The 10,888-nt window shown below is 35.6% G+C and overlaps 1 pseudogene; it reads left to right on the forward strand.

The window, feature by feature from the left end:
• The first annotated feature begins 7,882 nt into the window (after positions 1-7,882).
• On the forward strand, positions 7,883-8,857 carry LOC100957492 (annotated as a pseudogene).
• Positions 8,858-10,888: the final 2,031 nt, after the last annotated feature.

Genomic DNA, 10,888 nt, shown 5'->3' on the forward strand with positions numbered 1-10,888 from the left:
TCAAACGACAACTGACAACCACCTTCTGGCTGATTAGGCCTGAAACATGATGGAGTCTCAGTCCAGCTCTGCAGAAACCCAGATGAGTGCCAACTCCTTAGTCGCCAACTTCTAACAGTGGAGTCTGTGTATGTGATGGCATTTCCAATTTCCCTCTGGATTTAGAAAATGGGAAATGGGGACGACACCATTAATTCTGTTGAATACAGTTAATGCAGCTGCTTAGATTTTTTGTTGCTCCTTCCTTTGTGCTTGTAAACATGAAATTTATGTATATAAGGAAATTTAGTATAAAGTATAAGATGTTGATATAAAATTAATTGCTTCCATGTTGCATACATTTGCCCTTTCACAACAAATACTTCAATCATTTTAAAAGATAGTGTTTCATACCTATAAAAGCTAGATAGCCATGTAACTAAACCCAAGTTTACCAGGTACTTGGATATAAACTTCTCAAATCTCCCTAATATTCTACACAATGTGTAACATACTAAATTTCAATTGCAGGCAGTGTCAAAAATATTTTTTGACACTGGTTGTAAGAAAATCCTTTTCCTGATAGTAATATTCAAAGAAATCAGATGCTGCCCCATCAGATTTAAAGAACAGTGCTTCTAGGGGTTTTGGTCCCTACTGCCTACATTTTCATCTGCTTTGACATCTCTTTCTTGACTTGAAAACAATAATGAAAACTACAGCTGTCTTCAGATTTTGAGATAGTTTTCCTATAGTCAGTGCTACTCCTTCTGTACATGAGCTATTATTGATCCTAGCATTACTATACATAATTTCCTCTAAGAGGTTTGTTGCTATAAAATTACTGCCTTGAGAAAAAGTAGTTAGCACATAGCATAAATTGTGATCCTTCTAAATAAGAGTAAACCATCAAAACACTGGGAACATGTAATTGCCTATTACAGTGGTTCTCAACTTTCCTAATGCTGTGACCATTTAATATAGTTCCTTCTGTTGTGGTGACCCCCAACCATAAAATTACTTTTGTTGCAAAAAAAAAATTGTGGTTGGGGGTCACCACAACATGAGGAACTGCATTAAAGGGTCACGGCATTAAGAAGGTTAAGAATCACTGTGGTATTAAGTTATCCTGGGCGTACTCCATGGATTCTGTCTGCTCGCTACAGTAGACCAGAGTGGGGCTCTGGAGCTATTTCCCAAACACTACCCATAGGCAGGATCTGAATTTTATCATGCTAAGAAAAATGGAAAGAGGAAATCCCTCCTAGATTTCAAAACTGTGCATTTCTACTGAGCTTTATAGGGAAAGAGAGAAATCTGTAATCATTTAAAAGTGCGTTTTTCTTCCCTCCACTACTCATCATCTTTTTCTTGGATAACAAATGCCATTGGTCTAGCAAGGATATTATTTGTGTCTTGAGGCTAGCATTATAGAATACATCCATCTAAAATATAGTATTCTTCATTTCACTGCTTCATTTTTCTAACAAGGGTGATGCCAAACAGTCTTCTTCAAAGAAGCAATGGTAAACCTATTGTTTCAATAATCAAGAAAATGTTCTCTGTTTTGAGATGGGAGCATGATCTAGTATGGTATGGGGATTTCCGGTAGTTTGGAATTTTGAATGCTTAATTAATTGTCAGTCAACATTCAGGCAGGTAAGAATCAATTCTCTAAGTTTACAAAAAAAAAAAAAAAAATACACACACTTCTGATGCTGAACAATAAATGGTCAAAATAGAACCTGAAAAGGGAACTGATACTTCACTAAAGTGCAATAAACTGATGGTTTTGCTACTAATTCCTATCTTGTACATCTAACACAAAAGAAATGTTGATAATGAATAACATACACTGGGCCAATGAACTCAACATAGTAGATTAAAGTTTTCTTTGGTCAGTTCCTTATGGATATTGGTTTCAAAACAAACATAAAGCCTTTACTTTTTACTGTTTTAGAACTGTCACTGGCTTAATGTCCAGACCTGTATTTAAGTCCTCCAGATAAAGAAGACATGCATGTCTATGCCTTTTTGTAAACCTTTATAAGGTTATATAAGGATATAAGGCTATAAGAAAACAGTTTGTCTCTGTGACAATATTTATTAATCCATCCAGTATACTTACAGGAAATGGAGCCTGTGATAGTTAATTGTATTCACATATTTCACCTCAATACCTTAGTTACCTGGATTGATTATTTGTAAAAACCAAAATTCAGTTATCAAACAGAATTTAGAATTCTAAAACTTTAAAGAAATATAATATATAGTTGGTGAAAATAAATTCTCAGAGAAATTATTATTTATTTAATTTTATTTTATATATTATTTCTTTTTGAGTCCAAGTCTCATTCTGTCTCCCTGTGTAGTGCTACGGCATCTTGGTAGCTCACAGCAACCTCAAATTACTGGATTCAAGCAATCCTTATGCCTCAGGCTCCCAAATAGCCAGGACTACAGATGTCTGCCATGACACCCAGCTAGTTTTTCTATTTTTAGTAGAGATGGAGGTCTCACTGTGCTCAGCTGGTCTTGAACTCCTGAACACAAGTGATATACCCAACTTAGCCTCCAAGACTGCTGGGATTATAGGCATGAGCCACTGTTCCTAGCTACTCTGAGAGAAATTAAAGACCAAAAAAAAGAAAGATGTGTGATATTTATGTCAAAAGACTCAATGTTAAAGAAATGTGAATTTGGGGATGGCACCTGTGGCTCAAAGTAGTAGGGTGCCAGCCCCATATGCCAGAGGTGGTTTCAAACCCAGCCCCACCCCCACCCACCCTCAAATATATATATATATATATATATATAAATTTTCCTCTAATTTATCTTTAGGCTTAATAAAATCTACATCAAAATTCCAGAAGACTTTCTTGTAGAAATTAACCAGATGACTATAATATTGTCATGAAATTGCAAAAGATGCATAATAGTAAAAAACGACATTGTAAAAGAACAAGTTCAGAAATCTACCACTATTTGAATCTAAGACTTAACTTAGAACTTCAGTAACAAGACAGTGTGAGATTGTTGTAAAGACAGACAAATAAGAGAAAAGAATAGAGAATGGGCAAATAAACCCATCAAATATTGACAGCTGACTTTGGACCAAGGTAAAAAGGTAAATCAATGGAGAAAGAAAAGGTCTATGACAAACAATGCTGAAACAATAAGATTCATGTGAGGGAAAAATACACCACTTAGGTCCAGCTAATATGCAAAAGTTGAATCAAATGGATCATAGGCCTCAATGTATAACCTAGAAGTACAACACCTGAAGAACAAAGTACAAGTAAAAAGATAAAGGTTAAACTAACTGTATCCACATCTCAAAAACATTGTTAAAGTGAAAGAAAAAAAAAAAAGCTACACATAAACTTTCAGAAAGTATTTGCAAATCATATATTAGGTAAGAAGATTGCATGCAAAAAATACAAAGAGCTCTGAGAACTCAATAATAACAAAAGTATTTAAAAATGGATAAAAGATTTGAACACAACAAAGAATCAGGGATAGCAAATGAGAATTGGAATTGATGCTCAACTTTATTATTGAGAGAAATTTTTTTAGTCACTGCACTGTGGTGCTTTGTCTTTGTTATTCTTTGGCTTCTCCCATTTTTCTAGTAGAATTCTCATCAGTTGAAAGCAGGGAAGCTGGTATATGTATGTATTTGAGTTGGAATTTGTTTGAGAAGGACAGCTTTGAAGTTGGTCCCAGAAAGAAATCTGGATCTTTGGCTACATTAAAATTATGCTTTAATTAGCTCAGACAAAATCATACTAATCAAGGTACTCAGAGCAATAAATTATATATATACAATGTATATATACATTAATAGGGGCATAAAGTATAATTTCAGTTGTTAAAAGAACTGCATTTAGTGGGTGTTTATCACAGACTGTGATGACCTGTGGGACAATCTGTCTGATTCCACAGTGCCCAGTACAAGAGCTTCACTTTACCTCCTACAGGAAATCCTAAGGTGCTCTTAGGGGAATTTCAGTTTTCCACTCCCTCTTCTGGCAAAAGCACGCAGTTATACCATTGGTTGACTCACATGTTGAAAGCAAATTTATATAAACCACATTTTTCTAAGCTTGGGAAATGAAGCTTACAAAAGGAATCGCTGTGCAACAAATTTCTATCTTTGTTATTGGCATTCCTATGCTATTGTAGTTTTTGTGCTTTAGAAAGCCTAACACTTTTAAAGGATCCTCACAATTTCTTTCAGAATATGGGTAAAATAAAAATCTATAAGAGTCACTGTTTTCCATATTGAAAATTAAAAATGCTGTTTAATTTATAAGAACTTGAGTTTGGATTCATAAAGTGCCAAAATAGGTGAGAAATGGGAAGCAAATGGTAAATTTTGTGTATATTTTATTTTTCCGTGACTTAATCTATATAAGCAAAATAGTTGTAAGACTGATTGCTCCTCTCTAACACTGTTTTGTTATCTTATTAATCTAACTACAATGAATTTATCAGTTCTGGTAATATGAAAGGGTAAATAATTGAAAACTAGGTTTAAAAATTTCTGTCCTAATGATTCTTAAATAAGCAATCTTTGTGATAATTCAAACATAAAACCTCATTGTGTTGAATTAAATATATGTTCTGAAACTTTTAAGGTAAGTCACTTACATGTTAGCTCCTGTATCCTTTAGCCTACTTCTGATAGTGATTTAATTTAGTGCTATATATTTGTAAAAATATTAATAATATGCACATATATGTACGTCAAAGTAAACATACAGAAAATATATGTCTAATGATCAGTTTATTATTTCAAAGTTCTGGTGTTTATGACTTTGTAAGCATTCACACACAAATCGAATTTGAATATTTTCAGATACGTAATGACTTAGGATTACATAATAGGAAGCCATATAAAATAAAAATACATTTAAGAACTAGAATTGTTGGCTTTTCCATTTATATAACCTACATCAGGTTCTAGTTTTTGACTTTATTTTAATTCTGCTGAAAAAATTTAATCAATGAAAGAATGTTCTCAAGTAGTAAATTCAGTGAGATTCCTACAGATAGTCTGTCGTAATCATTCTAATAATAAATTAAGTTTTAAAAATGCAAAGAAGTTTCAGGCAATGCTAGTACCTGCAACGCAAAGGGTGCAAAGCAAAATTTAAAATCGAGGTTTCTTTTCATGGAAAAATAGCAAAGGAAAGTAAACTCTGAATTTTGAATAACAGAAAAAGAAAAAACTCCATCTTGTAATAAGTCCTGCGGCTAAGACAGACATTTGCCAGCCTAAGCCTAGGACCTTTACCCATTATTAGTTGTCAGCTTTTCTCTAATCTTCTCCACTCCAGCCTTTTGGTTTGTCTTTTCCACACTGATCCATGAATGCATTTGTTATTTTCCACCTATTTTTCTTCTTCCTCTTTGTTCTCTTTTCACCCACCCAAGTTGCTCTTTCCAGCTCTGTCCCCTTTCTCCTCTCCATACCTTCCTCTCTTGTCTCCTTCAAAACTTTTCTCAAACATTCTGTAGAAAAACTTAAAACTGTCTGTGGAGCAGACACTTGTCGACTGTGCTGCTCATTTCTTAGAGTGCTCCATTTTGTTTCCTTTAGCATTGAGTCACTTGTTACCCACTGAATTCTCATTATTCTCTGATTTGTGATAAGAACTATGTATCAAAATGGAAACCGCTCCCTTAAAGGCTCTAAACATTTCCTGAATTATATTATGATCTCTGTTCACTCCTTGTTCTACCACAGCATTCATTTTGGCACGTGGCTTGTCCCTCACTTTCTCCTTCTTGAACTCAGCTTTTCCACATCCCTCCTGCTTCTCTGACCACTCTGCATGGTATCTTTTCCTGGTCTCTTTCTAGTCATTCAGTTGTTTGAGGCATGGCCTCAGTTGCAATAGGAAATGAAAGGATTGAATGGGTATTTTCCCTCCCACAGAAAAGTTGCTAAGGTTTGAAGAATGAGCTAGAAAAATGGGCAGTAAAAAAAGGAAGCAAAGGAGGCAGCACCTGTGGCTCAAAGGAGAAGGGGGCTGGCCCCATATGCTGGGCGTGGCAGGTTCAAACCCAGCCCTGCCAAAAACTGCAAAAAAAAAAAAAAAAAAGAAGAAGCAAGACATGTAGTCACCACCAAGAAGCACGTTCAGCATTAGCTCAGTGAAAGCTGCTGCTGCTCCTGCTAAATTCAGATGCCCTGACAGTGTCACTGTCATTGTGATGGATGCAGGATGCTTACTGCTGCCCTGCTGTTTTTGCCACCAAGTCTTCTGACCTTGTAACTGTCTCTCTGTTTCTCTCCCTATTGGAGAACTCTGACAGGAAACATAGATCAAGTGCCCTTACTCAAGGGACAAGGTTGATGGGAAAATGTCTTTCCAACTTTGTTGGCAGAGAGGTCAACAAACAGGATGGTAGTCTCTGCTCACCTCCAAGCATCATGTGGTAGAAAAGGGGATCAGGTGTTGTCTTCTCATCAATGACATATGCAGTAGCCCCCCCTTATTGGCAGGGCATGCCTTCCATGGCCCCCAGGGAATACATGAAATGTCAAGCAGTACTGAACCCTATCTCTTCTACTCTGTGCTTTTCTTTTACATACTACCTGTCATAAAATTTAATTTATAAATTGGTCACAGTAAGAGACCAACAACAATAACTAATAATAAAATCCAACAATTGTAACAATGTAGTGTAATAAAAGTTATCTCTATGTGACCTTTCCTTCTGTGTCTCAAAATATCTTATAGTATGTGACATTTTTGGACTACAGTTGGTCACAGGTTACTGAAACCATGGAAAGGAAAACCACACAAAAGCCAGGACTGCTGTTCTGATGTTTTCACCTCTCTGACATAAGCTCCTCAAGTGTCCATCTTCCTCTTCTTCCCTTTCTTTTGTAAATTCTCCAATGGATACTTCGTCTGGATACTTACGCTGTAACTACTCCCACGACTCCAAAAACGTTTTTATTAATACTTAATAGACTTGTGCTACTAAGTACATGTCATATAAATACTCAGAGGACCCTCCTTCTCTATTTTGCCAATGCAAGTAAGTTTTTGTTCTTAATATTTAATGATCTACCCAGTCACTCTCCTTCACTAATCATCCCCTCCACAACCAATATGCCACCAGTCCTGGTGACTCTGTGTTTCTCGTCTATCTCTTTGTTCTCATCACTTCCAAAGCCCTGCTACTCTCAGTCTAATCAATTCACGTTCACTCGTGTCCTTTGTGGGGCGTTTTCAACATGAAGATTCCTGGGCCTCATTCTTGCACTGCTGTGTGCATCTCTACACTGTGACCTCGTAATCTGTATTTCTCACAAGATCCTCAGACAGTTGAGATGTTTCATCTCTGGGGAACTCCTGGAACACAGTAGCAGCTTCATAATTAGTGCTCGTGACTCCAGTTGACCTTACTTGCAGTGTGTTTTCTACACATCGAATATTCGATTTAAAAAAGACTTCACCATGCCACTCACAATTTGAAAAGTTTTCAGTGCATGACTATTGCTTGAGAATTAATGTTGAGGATCCTTAATATGGCACTTACTTCTTTTATTAATCTTGATCCTTTTAATTTCTTTTCTTTCAATAATTTGAAAAGAAATTAAAAGTCTTTTGACTTCATTGAAATCATGCCTTGGAAACATGATTTTATTTTTACCACCTTTACCACCCCACAAATTTAGCACATGGTCAGGATGCCGCTCCTTTATCTGAATCTGTTAAATCCTGCACATGTTTTGAATGGAGACTCATTGTGCTTTCCTTTCTTTAGTTTCCGTCAGTTTAAATGTAATGAATAACAGGCAACCTGATAAAAGTTTGGTTTTATTTCAACTCCTTTCTCCTAAATTCAATTTATAGTAATTATTCAGTGAATATTTATATTTATGTTTATTTACTGCATTTCATTTTAGAGGACACCACACAAGGACATGGAAAAGGAAAATGCAACATTGCTGACAGAGTTTGTTCTCACAGGACTTACACACCAACCAGAGTGGAAAATCCCCCTGTTCCTTATATTCTTGGTGATATATCTCGTCACTGTCACCGGGAACCTTGGTCTGATTGCTCTCATCTGGAATGACCCTCACCTTCACATCCCCATGTACTTTTTCCTCGGGAATTTAGCCTTCATGGACACTTGGTTATCATCTACAGTGACTCCTAACATGCTGGTCAGCTTCTTAGTGGAGAGTCAGATGATATCGTTCTCTGAGTGCAAGATACAGTTTTTTTCTTTAGCAATTACTGGAACCACAGAATGTTTTCTCCTGGCAACAATGGCATATGATCGCTATGTAGCCATATGCAAACCTTTACTCTACCCAGTGATTATGAACAACACACTGTGCACCCGGCTATTAGTCTTGTCCTTTGTCGGTGGCTTTCTTCATGCCGTAATTCATGTGAGTTTTTTATTCAGATTAACTTTCTGTCACTCCAACATAATACATCACTTCTACTGTGATATCATCCCATTGTGTAAAATTTCCTGCACTGATCCTTCTATTAACTACCTAATGATTTTTATTTTCTCAGGTTCAATTCAGGTATTCACTCTTGGAACAGTTCTTGTCTCTTATACATTTGTTCTCTTTATAGTCTTTAAAAAACAGTCCCTCAAAGGCATAAGGAAAGCCTTCTCCACCTGTGGGGCTCATCTCCTCTCTGTGTCATTGTACTATGGCCCTCTGCTCTTCACGTATGTGCGCCCTCGATCGCCACAAGTTGATGATGAAGATATGATGGACTCTCTGTTTTACACTGTTATAATTCCTTTTTTAAATCCAATTATTTATAGCCTAAGAAATAAGAATATCATAGAGTCATTGACAAAAACATTAGAAAAAATAGTTTAGGGCTTTTACAAATATCTCTTCTCTTTTCAATAAAACAATTACAAAACTTTTTGCAGTATAGATATAGGTATGATTTTGTACATGTTGAAAGCCTTTTTGCAAATTGCAAAACAATTGGGGATCAAGGCAATGTTTGCTTCATAGAATTTGTTGGGAAGTATTCCTTCTTTTTCTATATTTTGGAAAAGTTGAGTAATATAGGTACTAGTTCCTCTTTAAAGGTTTGGTAGAATTCTGACATGAAGCCATCTGGTCCTGGGCTTTTCTTTTTATGAATATTTTGTATGGTTAATGCTATTTTAGAACTTGATATAGGCCTGTTCAACATTTCCACCTAATTCTGGCTAAGTTTTGGAAGGTGGCATGCTTCCAAGTATCGGTTATTTTCCTTCAGATTTTCATATTTCTGAGCATAAAGTTTCTTGTAATATTCATTAAGGTTTTGAATTTCTGAGGGGGTCTGTTGTTATTTTGTCTTTACCATTTCTGAATGATGAAATTAGAAATTTTACTCTTTTATCTATTTTTTTGAACTTCTAAAAAAGCCAAATTTTGATTTATTGATCTGTTGTATAATCCTTTTGTTTTCAATTTCATTTAATTCTGCTCTCATTTTGGTTATTTCTTTTCTTCTGCTGAGTTTGGGGTTGGAATGTTCTTCCTTTTCCAGTTGCTTGAGATGTTCCATTAAGTTATTAATTTCCTCTCTTTCTGTTTTCTTGAGGAAGGCTTGCAGTACTATAAATTTCCCTCTTAGGACTGCCTTTGCGATATCGCAGAAGTTCTGATAGTTCATGTATTCATGATCATTTTATTCCAAAAATCTGGTAATTTCCTTCTTGATCTCATCTCTGACCCAGCTATCATTCAGCATAAGGTTATTTAGCTTCCATGTTTTTGTATGAGTATGCAAATTCCTGTTGTTACTGAGTTCAACTTTTATTCCATGATGTTCTGAGAAGATGCAAGGAATAATTTCTATTTTTTTGAATTTGCCAAGGTTAGAATTGTGATCTAAGATGTGGTCAATTTTGGAGTATGTTCCATGGGCTGATAAGAACAATGTGTATTCATATTTCATTGTAGGGATGAAATGTTCTGTAGATGTCTATTAAATCCAAATGTTGAACAGTTAAGTTTAAATCTAAAATTTATTTGCTTAGCTTCTTATTGGAAGATCTATCCAACATTGCCAAAGGATTGTTAAAATCTCTGACTACTATGGATCTGGAGGAAATCAAGTTGCTCATCCCTGTTAGAGTGTCTTTTATAAATTGAGACACATTCTGGTTGGGTGCATAAATATTAATAATTGAAATCTCATCATATTGAGTATTACCCTTAACAAATATGAAATTACCATCCTTATCCTTACTTACTTTTGTTGGTTTAAAGCCTATTGTATCTGCAAATAAAATTCCAACACTTGCCCTTTTCTCCTTTCCATTTGCCTAGAATATAGATGACTATCCCTTCACCCTGAGTCTATATTTATCTTTTAATGTAAGATGAGATTCTTGTATGCAACAGATATCTGGCCTGAGTTTTTGTATCCAGTCAGCCAGTCTGTGCCTCTTTAAAGGACAATTTAAGCCATTCACATTGGTTGAGAATATTGATAAGCCTGGTAAAATTTTGGGTATCGAGTTTTTCGAAAGTCCAGTGGACATTTTTAATCCTTTCACCACTGTGGAAGTTGGAATTTGATCAAAAGTTTCTGAGTGAGTTTATTTCTGTGCTCTGGTCATTATGGAAGATAGGTCTGAGAATATCCTGGAGAGCTGGTTTAGTTATGGCAAATTTCTTCAACATGTGCGTATTATTAAAGTATTTAATTTCTCCATCATAAATGAAACTCAGTTTAACTGGATACAGAATCCTGGGTTGAAAGTGATGTTGTTTAAGGAGATTTAAGGTCAATGACCATTCTCTTCTAGCTTGAAAGGTTTCAGCAGACAGATATGCAGTCATTCTAATATTCTTCCCCTTGTAGGTTATGGTTTTCTTACATCTGGCTGCTCGCAGAATTTT

The sequence above is a fragment of the Otolemur garnettii genome, unplaced genomic scaffold, assembly GCF_000181295.1.
Source record: "Otolemur garnettii isolate 467f Iridium unplaced genomic scaffold, OtoGar3 scaffold00009, whole genome shotgun sequence".
Lineage (NCBI taxonomy): Eukaryota > Metazoa > Chordata > Mammalia > Primates > Galagidae > Otolemur > Otolemur garnettii.